Genomic DNA, 13,564 nt, shown 5'->3' on the forward strand with positions numbered 1-13,564 from the left:
TCTCCATGCTTGTTGCCCACAGCTGTGTTTGTGGATTGTTCTGGAAATAGGGTGGGGTGGGCTGGGGACTAGAGATCAGGGCCTCCCTGAAGCCTGGGATCTGTCCCCTCTCCCTCTCTGCCCTGGAGCTAACCCCTTTTAGAAAGCTTCAGGATAGAAGGACATAGGGCACTTGCCTCAGTGGAGCATGTGACTCTTGATTTTGGGGTCATGGGTTGGAGCTCCCCCCCCCCCCCCACGTTGGGCTTAGAGCTTACAAACAAACAAATAAGACATGAAGAAATTGGTGAGGGTGTGAGGCATGTATTGGGAGGAGAGGGAGGGATAGGTGAGGCTGGAGGAGTGTCTGTATGCACATGAGGTGGTAGTAAGGTTGTGTTTTCCCTTTCCAGAAAGAGGACCGAAAACATTCCCAGTGGGGAGCGTGGCCAGTCCAGATTCTGGGTCTTTCCCATTTTTCTGAGAAGTGCTGCCACCTGGTGGCCAGAATTCACCAAAGGCAAGGCCACCAGCCCAGAGCATTTTCCTTACAATATGGTAGAGGCCAGATATTGGTTTCTTTTCTTTAAAAAAAAAAAAAAAAATGTTTATTTCTTTTGAGAGAGAGAGTGCAGGCATGGGCAAGCAGGGGAGGGGCAGAGAGAGAGAATCCCAAGCAGGCTCCATGATGTCAGAACGGAGCCCAACACAGGGCTCAGATTCGCAAACTGGACACTTCACTAAGCCACCCAGGCACCCCCAGATACTGGTTTCTAAATACAATTCTTCTCTAACAGGGGGACCTAGGGCTCCTTAAAAGATTGGCTGATTGCAGGACTAGAGCCAGCAAAGTACGAGGTCAATCTGGAATATCCTGTTATGGCAAAAACTCACAAAATGATGAGGACCTGTCAAAAGGACACAAACAAGGAGGTGCCTGGGTGGCTCAGTTGGTTGAGCATCCAACTTCGGCTCAGGTCATGATCTTGAGGTTTGTGAGTTCGAGCCCCACATCAGGTTTGCTGCTGTCATCACAGAGCCTGCTTCGTCCTCTGTCCCTCTCTGTCTCCACCCCTCCCCCACTTGTGCATGCACACACTCACTCTCAAAAATAAACATTTTAAAATAAATTTCAAAAAGGATACAAGCCAAATTGAATGGTGGGGAGAGGGGAATCCCACTGGCCAAACTGGGGACTCCACATCGAATAAAGTAAGAATTCATGAGCATCCAATTCTGATGATCCATAAATACACATACATGGGAAAATTTTTCCAGAAAAGGGAAGTAACTTCCTTACAGTAGAATGCCAACTAACAATCATAAGAAGAATGATAGTTTAGAAATGACCATCTGTGGGGTGCCTGGGTGGGTCAGGTGACTCTTGATTTCAGCTCAGATCATAATCTCACGGGTTTCATGAGATTGAGCTCTCTGATCGAGTGTATTGATCGAGCGCTCAACCCACTGAGCCACCCAGGCGCCCCTAGAAAGATTTTATTTTTTATTTTTTATTTTTAAAAAAATTTTTTTTTCAACGTTTATTTATTTTTGGGACAGAGAGAGACAGAGCATGAACGGGGGAGGGGCAGAGAGAGAGGGAGACACAGAATCGGAAACAAGCTCCAGGCTCTGAGCCATCAGCCCAGAGCCCGACGCGGGGCTCAAACCCACGGACCGCGAGATCGTGACCTGGCTGAAGTCGGACGCTTAGCCGACTGCGCCACCCAGGCGCCCCAAAAGATTTTATTTTTAAGTAAACTCTATACCGAATGTGGGGCTCGAACTTACAACCCTGAGATCAAGAGTTGCATGCCTCACTGACTGAGCCAGCCAGGTGCCCCCAAATGGTAAATTTTATGTACATTTTGACACAATAAAAACAACACGGGGCGGGGGGACAGTGGATGGAAGCTTTGCACAGTCTCAAAATTTTTCCCTTAAGATTCTGTATTAATTACAAAGGAGTAAGTGGTTACTTCATGGTGAATAAATATGGCAGACACCACTTTAGCCACATTGTCAAAGTTAACTAACAATTAGTGGGAAAAAAAATTGTCCCACTAGTGGGATAAACTGACATCGTGTGCCTTCTGATGTGAGGCGATGATGCCCGGTTTGGGGGGAAAAGTATGTATATGTATGCGTGTGCATACACTTGTATGTGTATACATATATGTGCGTGTATACATGCATGTGTGTATACGCGTCTTTGTACATATATACACATACAAATATAAAGGGATACAGAGAAGTGTACGCACCAAAATGTCCATATTTGCCAAATCAGGGTAAAGGGTAAACAGGAAAGGTGAAAAATAAGCCCTCTCTAGGTCAGATTCAAGGGAAAGAGAAGTCAATGGGATCCAATTTCAGAAGAAGCCTTTTAACTAGTTCTCAAAAGCAATTGCTGAAATAAAATATGAGGTTACTGGGCATAAAACATACCAACAAAAAATGTGCAAGATCTTTTTTGAAATTTTTTTAAAATTTATTTTGAGAGAGAGAGTGTGTGTGTGCACACGTGCACCAGTCGGGGAGGGGCAGAGAGAGAGGGAGAGAGAGAGAATCCCAAGCAGGCTCTGCACTGTTAGCACAGAGCCCAATGTGGGGCTTGAACTCACAACCTGTGACGTCATGACCTGAGCTGAAATCAAGAGTCAGGCGCTTAAATGACCGAGCCACCCAGGCGCCCCATCGTGCAAGATCTTTGAGGAATGACTTTATGAAACTTTATTGAAAGTCATCAAAGAATATCAAAATGCACTGAGAGATATTCCATATTTGTGAATGGGAAACACATTTATCATAAAGATATCAATTCTCCGAAAGTTAATCGATAATCTCTATCAAAATCCCAACAGGTATGTGTGTGTGTGTGTGTGTGTGTGTGTGTGTGTGTGTGTGTACGGTGTACAGAACTTGACAAACTGATTCTAAAGTTTATATGGAAGGGCTAAGGACCAAAGAAATCAAGACGTTTTAAAAAAAATTTTTAACTGTTTTTATTTATTTCGAGAGAGAGAGAGATACAGAGCACGAGCAGGGGAGGAACAGTGAGAGAAGGAGACAGAATCCAAAGCAGGCTCCAGGCTCTGAGCTGTCAGCACAGAACCCGATGCGGGGCTTGAACTCATGGACCGCGAGATCATGACCTGAGCCGAAGTCGGACGCTCAACCAATGGAGCCACCAGGGCACCCTGAAAGAAATCAAGTCTTTTGAAGAAAAAGAACAATATGAAAGACACACTTTTGCAGCTATGAAGACATATTCTAGAACCATGGTAATTTAAATGGGGTGCTGTTAGGACAGAAAAACAACAGCAGTGGAATAGATGAGTGAGCCCAGAAACAGCCACTTGCATATGTGAAATATGACACATGACAGAGGGGACAGATGGACAACTTAATAAAAGGAGCTATGACAGTCATTATCCATATGGGGAAAAAAACTGGATTTCGACTTCACACATAAAAATGAATTCTAGATCAATGGAGGAGCTGAATGTGTAAGAACAAAACTTTAAAATCTGTGGAAGGAACTATAACCTCTCAGGACGGAGTGAGATGGAGGGGTATTTGTTAACCTGACTCCCACTACTCTCCCCTCCCCTCCCCTGCCCTCTCCTAAGAAAAAAGCACACACCATTTAAGAGAAGTGATTTTTGGAGTGCCTGGGTGGCTAGGTCGGTTGAGCGACCGCCTTCGGCTCAGGTCATGATCTCGCGGTTTGTGAGTTCCAGCCCCGCATCGGGCTCTGAGCCGTCAGCCAGCTCAGAGCCTGGAACCTGCTTCGCATTCTGTGTCTCCTCCTCTCTCTGCCCCTCCCATCCTCATGCTCTGTCTCTCTCTGTCTCTCAATAATAAATGAATGTTAAAAAAAATTTTTTTTTAAAGAAAAAGTGACTTTTTAGGACATTTGCATAAGTGATAAAAATAACTACAATAATCTACCGTTTATCACTGACTCACCATACGCCGGGACTAGACTAAGTGCCCTCATCCTCATACCCATCTACAGAAGCATTATTGGCCCCATTTTTACAGATGAGCAAACAAGCAGTCGGAGAAGTTGTGCCCAAGGTCACACAGCCAGTCAAGGCCAAACCCAGATTCAATCCCAGCTCTACTGGACTCCAGTTCCTGGTCTTCTGTCTACACCTTACTGTCTCTCTGATACTTTAGAGTTAATAACACCCAGTGTGTATATGGGGGAGATGCGCTCAGATAAACAACTCCAATATGAATGAGTGTTAGGGTTGATGTGCCCATCTCCCCAACTAGTTTATAGTACGCATTCAGCAGGTGCTTAAAAAGCAGGACTTTCCTGGGGCCCCTGGCTGGCTCAGGAGGTGGAGTGTGTGACTCTTGATCTCGGGGCTGCGGGTTCAGGCCCCATGTTGGCTGTGGAGATTACTTAAAAAAATAAAATAAAATATTTTTAAAAAATATAGGACTCTCCGTTCTGCCTGTCACCCTGGGAAGACAAAATAGCTGATACGTAATAGAGAATAAGAACAGCCATAAATTGTGGGGCAGCTGGAATTTGCCAGACACACATATCCGCATGCTGCTGATTCTACTGCTTAATTCTGCAGCCAGACTTTAGTCAGACTCGAGAGATCCTGATGGGCTGGAATTTGGCACATTTTTTGTGCAGGGGGTGAAGTGAAGGGGGAATTTTGGTGGTGGGGGGGAACTTTTCACTATTTCATTATTAAAGATTTTTTTAAAGTAATCTCTACACCCAACATGGGGCTTGAACTCACAGCCCTGAGAGTCACATGCTCCACAACTGAGCCAGCCAGGTGCCCCACCCCCACTATTTCATTATTAAATGTCAAATGATGTATAAAATTTACAGCCCACTTGAGCCAATAGGTGACCTTGATTACAGCGAAAGAAAATGGATATTTTGTACCATGTTTTGGCTTTTTATTATAGGGTATTAAAAATTACCTTTAAAAAATAAAGAAATGTCTGGGGTGCCTGGGTGGCTCAGTTGGTTAAGCATCTGACTCTTGATTTCACCTCAGGTCATGATCTTGCAATTTGTGGGACCCAGCCCCGCATAGGGCTCTGTGCTGATAGGGTGGACCCTGCTTGGGATTCTCCCTCTCATTCTCTCTCTCCCTTACAAAAATAAGTATTTAAAGGAAGGAAGGAAGGAAGGAAGGAAGGAAGGAAGGAAGGAAGGAAGGAAGGAAGGAAGGAAGGAAGGAAGGAAGGAAGGAAGGAAGGGAAAGAGTCTAAAGTAAAAATGGAACCCACTCCCTCCCACCCACAATCATTGTTACCAATTTGTGGTGGATCCTTCCAGACATTTTTCCCAGACGTTTTATTATATGCATATATAATCATTCAAAAATACACTTACTGGGGGGCCTGGGTGGCTCAGTTGGTTGAGTGTCTGACTTTGGCTCGAGTCATGATCTCATGGTGCATGAGTTGGAGCCCCACATCGGACTCTGCACTGACAGTATGGAGCCTGCTTGGGATTCTCTCTTTCTCCCTCTCTGCCCCTCCCCCACTTGTGCTCTCTCGCCCTCAAAATAAATAAATAAGCTTAAAAAAATGCACTTGCCAAATGCAATGTGAGGTCCTGGATTGGATCCTGGAAGAAAAAAAAAAAGACATGAATGTTAAAACTAGAAGTAACCACATGAAGTCTGGGGTTTGGTTAATACTGATGGATATTACTACTGCCACAGTTCAAGCGAGATAGGATGGAGGTGTGTATCTGCGTGTGATTTCTCGAGCTCAGCACTACTGACATTTTAGCCCAGATAATTCTTTGTTGCGAAGGCCTGTCCTATGCATCGTAAGTAGCATCTATCCAGTTGTGACAACCCCAAATCTACCCTCTCCAGGTGTGACAACAAAAATGTTTCTAGAACTTGCCAAATGCCAGGGTGCCTGGGTGGCTCAGTCAGTTAAGCACATGACTCTTAATTTCGGTTCATGTCACGATCTCAGGGTTTGTGAGATCGAGCCCCGCATTGGACTCTGTGCTGATAGGGTAGAGCCTACTTGGGGTTCCCTCTCTCCCTCTCTCTCTGCCCTTCCCCCCGCTCACTTGCCCGTGCTCTCTCTTTCTCAAAATAAATAAATAAACACTTTAAAAAAATAAAAGTTGCCAAATGCCCCTTTGGGCAAAATCAGCCCGTTGAGAAATGTATGGCAGTACTGAAGTTGGCATGGAGGAGGTAGGAAGGGGCTGGGTTCTGGATATATTTTGAATGCAAGGTTGAAAAGACTTTCTGATGAAATGGATGCTGACGGCCAGATGCAAGAAAAAGAACAGAAAGAATGACTTCACTGGATAAATAAAATGTAGTCCATCCAGGGGCGCTTGGGTGGCTCAGTCGGTTAAGTGTCCAACTTCAGCTCAGGTCATGATCTCACGGTTAGTGAGTTTGAGCCCCACATCGCTTACAGTGCAGAGCCTTCTTGGGATTCTCTGCTCTGTCTCTCTCTGCCTCTCTCTCTGCCTCTCCTCAACTTGTGCTCTCTCAAAATAAAATAAATTAAATAAACTTAAAAAAAAATGTACTCCATCGTTTTTAAAAAATGATGATATGTGGGGCACCTGGGTGGCTCAGTCAGTTAAGCATCCGACTCTTGGTCTCAGCTTGGGTCTTGATCTCAGGGTTGTGAGTTCAGGTCCCGCATTGGGCTCCACGCTGGGCATGAAAGCTACTTTAAAAAGAAAGAAAGAGAGGCACCTGGGTGGCTCGTAGTCATTAAGCGTCTGACTGTGGCTCAGGTCACTATCTCACAGCTCATGAGTTCGAGCCCTGCGTCGGGCTCTGTGCTGACAGCTCAGAGCCTAGAACCTCTCTCTCTGCCCCTCCCCTGCTCACCCTCTGTGTCTCTAAAATGAATAAACGTTAAAAAAAATTTTTTTAAAAAGAAAGAAAAAATGATGATATGGAAATAAATATTTAAATACATATGTACATAAAATTTAGAAAGAGAATAAAGTACTGATACATGCTATAACATGGATGAGCCTTAAAAACTACACTAAGTTAAAGAAGCCAACACAAAAGGCCACCTATTGTAAGCTTCCATTTCTCTGAAATATCCAGAATAGGCAAATCCATGGGGACAGAAAATAAATCAGTGGTTGCTATGGGTTGAAGGGAAAGAGAATTGGGATTGACTGCTTATAGGTATAGGGTTTCTCCTTTGGGGGGTGATGAAAATGTTCTGGAATTAGATTATGGTGATGGTTGTACAGTTGTGTGACTGTACTAAAACCAACGTATTGTACACCTTGAGTTTGTTCAAGGCCTCCTGGAGGGAGTATGGACAGAGCAGTAGGCCGGACAGTAGGCCTAGGGCTCCCCTCCACTTGCCAGTCATGTTGCAATGGGCAAGTAGTTGAATCTGGTCAAGGAGACTCAAAGGGATATCTGTTGGGGGTTTTCTGGGAAAGACCTCACAGTTTTTAAAGGAGGACACAGGGGCGCCTGGGTGGCTCAGTCGGTTAAGTGTCTGCCTCTTGCTTTTGGCTCAGATCATGATCTCATGGTTCATGAATTCACTGACAGTGTGGAACCTGCTTGGGATTCCCTCTCTCTGCCTCTCTCTCTCTCTCTCTCTCTCTCCCTCTCTCTCACCCTCCTCTGCTCTCCCTCTCTCTCTCAAAATAAACAAATAAACCTAAAAACATAGGATGCAGATAGAGATATTCTAGGTCTCAACATTGTCATATGCAGGAGATACTCAGAACTGAGGCTGCCATCTTGAGTCACCAGGGAAGGCAGCCTCATGACTCAAGAGGGCAGCCAAGAGGAGGACGATGGCAATGTAGATGGATGGGTAGCGCCTGGGTCCCTGATGATGTCACTCCCTGAATTCACCAATCCTGAAATGGCTCTACCTCTGGACTTCTTGTTCAGTAGATAAAGTCTCGAGCAACTTTGATTTGTGCTTTCTGTTACTTGCCGACAAAAGCACTGTCAACTGATAGAGTATCAAATGCTGCTGACACATCAAGTAATACAAGGACAACGTGCATTGACAGTACAGTGGTGAGCGTAGCTGCCTTCCATGGAGTGAGAGGACGGTGGTGGAAACTTCGCTTGTCCCCTGTATCTGCTCTCCCTTCTTACACAGTAATGGAATCCTTAGCTGGGCTATGGTCAGGAGAAGTTCTGGCCATGAGATACGAGAAGGCTTATGGTCATAGCCTTTAAGGAAGGAGCATGAAAAAGCCCTCCATTTCTCCTTTCTTTCCCCTTTTGTTGCCTGTTACGGACTAAATGTATCCCTCCAAAATTCATGCTGAATCCCTGACCCCAAATGAGGCTATTTATGGAAATAGGACCTTTAGGGAGTAATTTAAATTACTTTAGGTCATAAGGGTAGGGCCCTCATCCCATGGGATTAGTGTCCTTATAAGAAGAGACACCGGAGAGTGCTCCCCACCCCGATGTGAGAACACAGAGAGAAGGCAGCCATTCGCGAGCCAGGAGGAGGGTCCTCACTAGGGACCAAACCCTTCCAGAACCTTGATCTTGGACTTCTAGCCTCTCCAGAACTGTGAGACAATAAATTTCTGTGGTTTAAGCCTCGTGGTCTATGGCATTTTGACGTGCAGCTGACTGATGTATCTACCAAAATAAAAGCGTAATGGCAGGGGCTGTGGTGGAAGCCATCCAGATGGCAAACAGACACATGAAAAGATGTCAACCCAAAATGTGAACCCAATGTGAACCCCAAAAAACAAACAATCCAGTGAAGAAATGGGCAAAAGACACGAAGAGACACTTTTCCAAAGAAGACATCCAGATGGCCAACAGACACATGAAGAGATGTTCAACATCACTCATCAGCAGGGAAATACAAATCAAAACCACAATGAGACACCACCTCACACCTGTCAGAATGGCTAAAATTAACAACTCAGGAAACAACAGATGTTGGCAAGGATGCGGAGAAAGAGGAACCCTTTTGCACTGCTGCCAGGAATGCAAACTGGTGAAGCTGCTCTGGAAAACAGTATGGAGGTTTCTCAAAAAATTAAAAATAGAGCTACCCTGTGACCCAGCAATTGCTCTATTACGTATTTATCCAAAGGATACAAAAATGGGATTCGAAGGGGCACATGCACCCCAATGTTTATAGCAGCATTATCGATAATGGCCAAATAATGCAAAGAGTCCAATGTTCATGGATAAAGAAGATGTTGGTGTGTGTGTATACACATATATATATGTGTATATATATATGTATGTATATATATTATATATATATATATACACATATATATATGTGTATACACACACACACATATATAATGGTATATGGTATATTGGTGATCAAAAAGAATGAAATGGTACCATTTGCAACAATGTGGATGGAACTAGAGTGTATTATGCTAAGCGAAATAAGTCAGAGAAAGACAAATATCATATGATTTCACTCATAGGTAGAATTTAAGAAACAAAACAGATAAACGTAGGGGAAATGAAGGAAAAATAAGATAAAAACAGAGAGAAAGGAAAACCAGAAGAAACTCTTAAATACAGAGAACAAACAGAGTTTCTGGAGGGGTGTTGGGAGGGGGATGGGCTAAGTGGGTGGTGGGCACTAAGGAGGGCATTTGTTGGGATGAGCACTGGGTGTGGTATGTAAGTGATGAATCACTGAATTCTACTCCTGAAATCATTATTACATTATATGTTAACTAACTTGGATTTAAATTAAAAAAAAAAAGCCCAATGTGAAGAATCCAGTTGGGAAAGAGCAGCTGAATATGGGGAAGAGAAGACGCACAGATGGAGAGAGGGAGGTCCTCGACGAGGCAGAAAGACACGGGGTTTGGACAGCGGGGAACATCTCCTCAGGCCAGGGTAGAAAGGAACAGCAGGAGGAAAGGAGGGGTGGGCGCAGACCCACGAGGGGATACAGGTTTGGGAGCAGGCTGATGGCAGACCTCCCCTCAGAGGTTTTCCTTCTCTGAGAAATGGAAAGCATGATCAGGCCCAAGAGCCAGGAAGCAAAGTCCTGAGAGGCGCCAAGCTGTGTCTCCCTTTTCCTCTCTTGGCCTCATCTTCCCAACCTGCAGGATAAACAGCTTGGTCTGCACCCCTAGTCCCCAAACTTGTTTGATCCTCAGGAAGTTTTCAAAAATACACTTTTGGGGGGCCCCTGGGTGGCTCAGTCGGTTAAGCGTCCGACTTCGGCTCAGGTCATGATCTCACGGTCCGTGAGTTCGAGCCCCGCGTCGGGCTCTGTGCTGACAGCTCAGAGCCTGGAGCCTGCTTCAGATTCTGTGTCTCCCTCTCTCTCTGACCCTCCCCCGTTCATGCTCTATCTGTCTCTGTCTAAAAAATAAATAAACATTAAAAAAAATTTTTTTTTAAATACACTTTTGGGAGGCCCTACCCGTGAATCTCTGGGGTTAGAAGTGGCGGGGGCAGGAATCTGTATGTGTGTATATGTGTGTGTGTGTGTGTATATATATATGTATATATATATATATATGCATACATGTATGTATATATGTGCATGTATATATGTATACATGCACATACATATATGTATGTGTATATATATATATAACATGTATTTAGTTTTGAGATAGTGCAAGTGGGAATGAAAGAGAGGACAGAAGATCCGAAGCGGGCTCTGTGCTGACAGCAGTGAGCCTGATGTGGGGCTCAAATTCATGAACCGCGAGATCATGACCTGAGCGGACACTGGACAGACGCTCGACCGACTGAGCCACCCAGGTGCCCCCAAGGAATCTGTATATATTTTTAAAGTGGCCCCGGGGCTGATGTGGGTGCACTGCCCTGCGGAGGCGAGAGGTGCTTCAGCTTTGAGAGTTTGTTATTCCAGTGGGAAGGTGCAGAATTCTAGCACAGCATTTCATGGGAGCTGCAAACTATAGAATAAGCCTCCTGCCACTTCTTGTCACCTATAACTACAACAGCCCCAAAGCTCAAAGGGTAACTCAAGAGGAACAACAGCAAGGCACAATCAGCAGCAAGATCAGGGTCCTGCCTGAACGTGAAGCCCACCGCATACACTCTGGCTCCTGTGACCATGTTTCCAACCCCCCAGTGGAACGTGGGTCAGGGCTTAATCAAGGGGACTCCCCAGGCGGCAACAGTTGGAGCAGGGCTGTTGCAGGAGCTCAGGGATGCTTGGCAGAGCTGCCTTTCTGAAACCTGAGACCTGGGGGTAGGGGGAAGGGGAAGGAGGGGCTGCCTGGCCCTGGGAATCCACGCCTGCCTCCCCCCTGCGCCGCCCCCCCCCCTGCAGCCGGGAGCTCCTCCTCTGCCTGGGTGCCCCTTCTCTGGGGCTGCTCCAGACTGTGCGGGTCACCTCCACTCTCCCTTTGCCTCCCTCTGCCCCTGAGGTCTGGTGGGGACAGGCTGGGGCCACGAGTGAGCTCCATGGACGGGGACTTGGCCTCAGCTTATCTTCCAGCTTTGGAAAGGAAAGAAGAAAGGACTGTGCTGATTTGCATTTGGGGGATTCTTCCCCCTCCTAAACTACTGGGGGCAGAAAAAGTGATTTGAGATTTAACCTTGGATTGACCGTGGAAGAAGGGACAGAAAGAGCCCAGAACATTCACCCAGGTATGAATACTTCACTTCTGCTAGTGTGTGTGTGTGTGTGTGTGTGTGAAAGAGAGAGAGAGAGAGAGAGAGAGGGAGAGAGGGAGGATGACAAGTTTTCTACTGGTCGGATGTGGAATTGCCCTTGATGATATCCCGGGCCCCTCTGACTGCTTCATTCTATGATTCTGCAGCCCTAAACTTCATTCAGTCATTCAACAAACATTTCCTGAGTGTCCACCCTGTGCCAGATGGTGCCATTGAACAAGATCTGGCACTTGCCCCAAAAAAGGTCCACAGATAGTAGTAACAATAGCAGTAGCTCCCACACATACGGTGGGTCAGGCACTGGGCTAAACCTTCTATAAACTTTAGCTCTTTAGAGGCCCCTGCGTGGCTCAGTAGGTTAAGCGTCCAATTTTGGCTCAGGTCATGATCTCACGATTTGGGAGTTTGAGCCCTGCGTTGGGCACTCTGCTGTCCGCACAGAGCCAGCTTCAGATCCTCTGTCTCCCTCTCTCTCTGCCCCTCCCCTGCTGTGCTCTCAAAAATAGGTAAACATTTAGGAAAAAAAAACAAAACAAAACTTTAGCTCCTTTGACCTAGCCACAATCGTCAGAGCTAAGTATATTACTAACCCCATTTTACAGATTACAATAGTGAGGCTTAGTGAGGTGAGATCACAGAGCTGGTTGGTGGTGGAACTGATGCTTCTGACCACTGTGCTGTGCTGCCTGGCCCGCCCTGTAAAGGCAGAAGATGCACTAATAACACACAAAAGGAGGGAGTGTGAGAGCTTCAGAGAGTCACAGTTCCCGGAGGGCAGGGAACAGTTAAGTCTCATTTCCACCAAGGGTCCCAGGGGTGAAGCAGGGGCAGGCCCAGATCACTGTGGAGTCCCTCAGCAAAGACAGGCCCGTGACTACGCCTCCTTGGAGTCCTCAGTCCCCATCTCCCAGCTGTCCTGGGTCAGGCAGAGGGAATACAAAAGCTGATTATTCCACTGGGGGCTGTTCTGGGCCCCATGAATGGAGTATTGAAAACCCTGTGTCCACATCCAGATAGGTTTTCAATCTCTCCCCAACCAGACTGTTTGTATACCCGGACGGAGGCCAAGCCAGGGGGAGATGGCAGGGGTCTCCTGCCGGGAGGTATCTCCCTCTCAATGTAGCCCAAACAGACCCATCCTCTAAACCAGGCCCCCATCTCCCCCCAGCCGTCGCATCACTGTCCATGCGCTGTATCGGCCTCTTGCTGGAGGTCTGCCAGGAAAGGGGACCTAGGGTCTTACTGGGACGTGCTTACATGGTGCAAATGTTCACTGAGTTGCATGCGTAGGATTTACACATGATGGGGCTTGTATACCTCCAAAATTTATTTATTTTTAAGGAATCTCTACACCCAACGTGGGGCTCAAACTCACAACGCTGAGGTTAAATGTCGCATGCTCTTGGGGCACCTGGGAGGCTCAGTCGGGTTAAGTGTCCGACTTCAGCTCAGGTCATGATCTCACGGTTTGTGAGTTCGAGCCCGTGGCGGGCTCTGTGCTGACAGCTTGGAGCCTGGAGTTTGCTTCGGATTCTGTGTCTCCCTCTCTCTCTGCCCTTCCCTTGCCTCTGCTCACACTCTGTCTCTGTCTGTCTCAAAAATAAATAAACATTAAAAAAAAAAAAAAAAAAGAGTTGCATGCTCTTCTGACCAAGCCAGCCAGGCACCCCTACTCAATCCAAAATACATGTTTTAGGTTTATTTATTTATTTTGAGAGAGAGAGAGAGAGAGAGAGCACGTCAGACAAAGAGAGAGAGAGAGCAGGGGAGGAGTAGAGGGAGAGGGAGAGAGACTCCCAAGCAGAATCCGATTCGAGGTTCAAACTCACAAACCGTGAGATCATGACAAGATCAAGACCTGAGCTGAAACCAAGAGCCAGGTGCTAACCTGACTGAGCCACCCAGGTGCCTCTCAATCCAAAATTTAAAAAATAATCTTCAAGGCCTTCCCACCCCAA

This window comes from Felis catus, chromosome E3 (assembly GCF_018350175.1).
Source record: "Felis catus isolate Fca126 chromosome E3, F.catus_Fca126_mat1.0, whole genome shotgun sequence".
NCBI lineage: Eukaryota > Metazoa > Chordata > Mammalia > Carnivora > Felidae > Felis > Felis catus.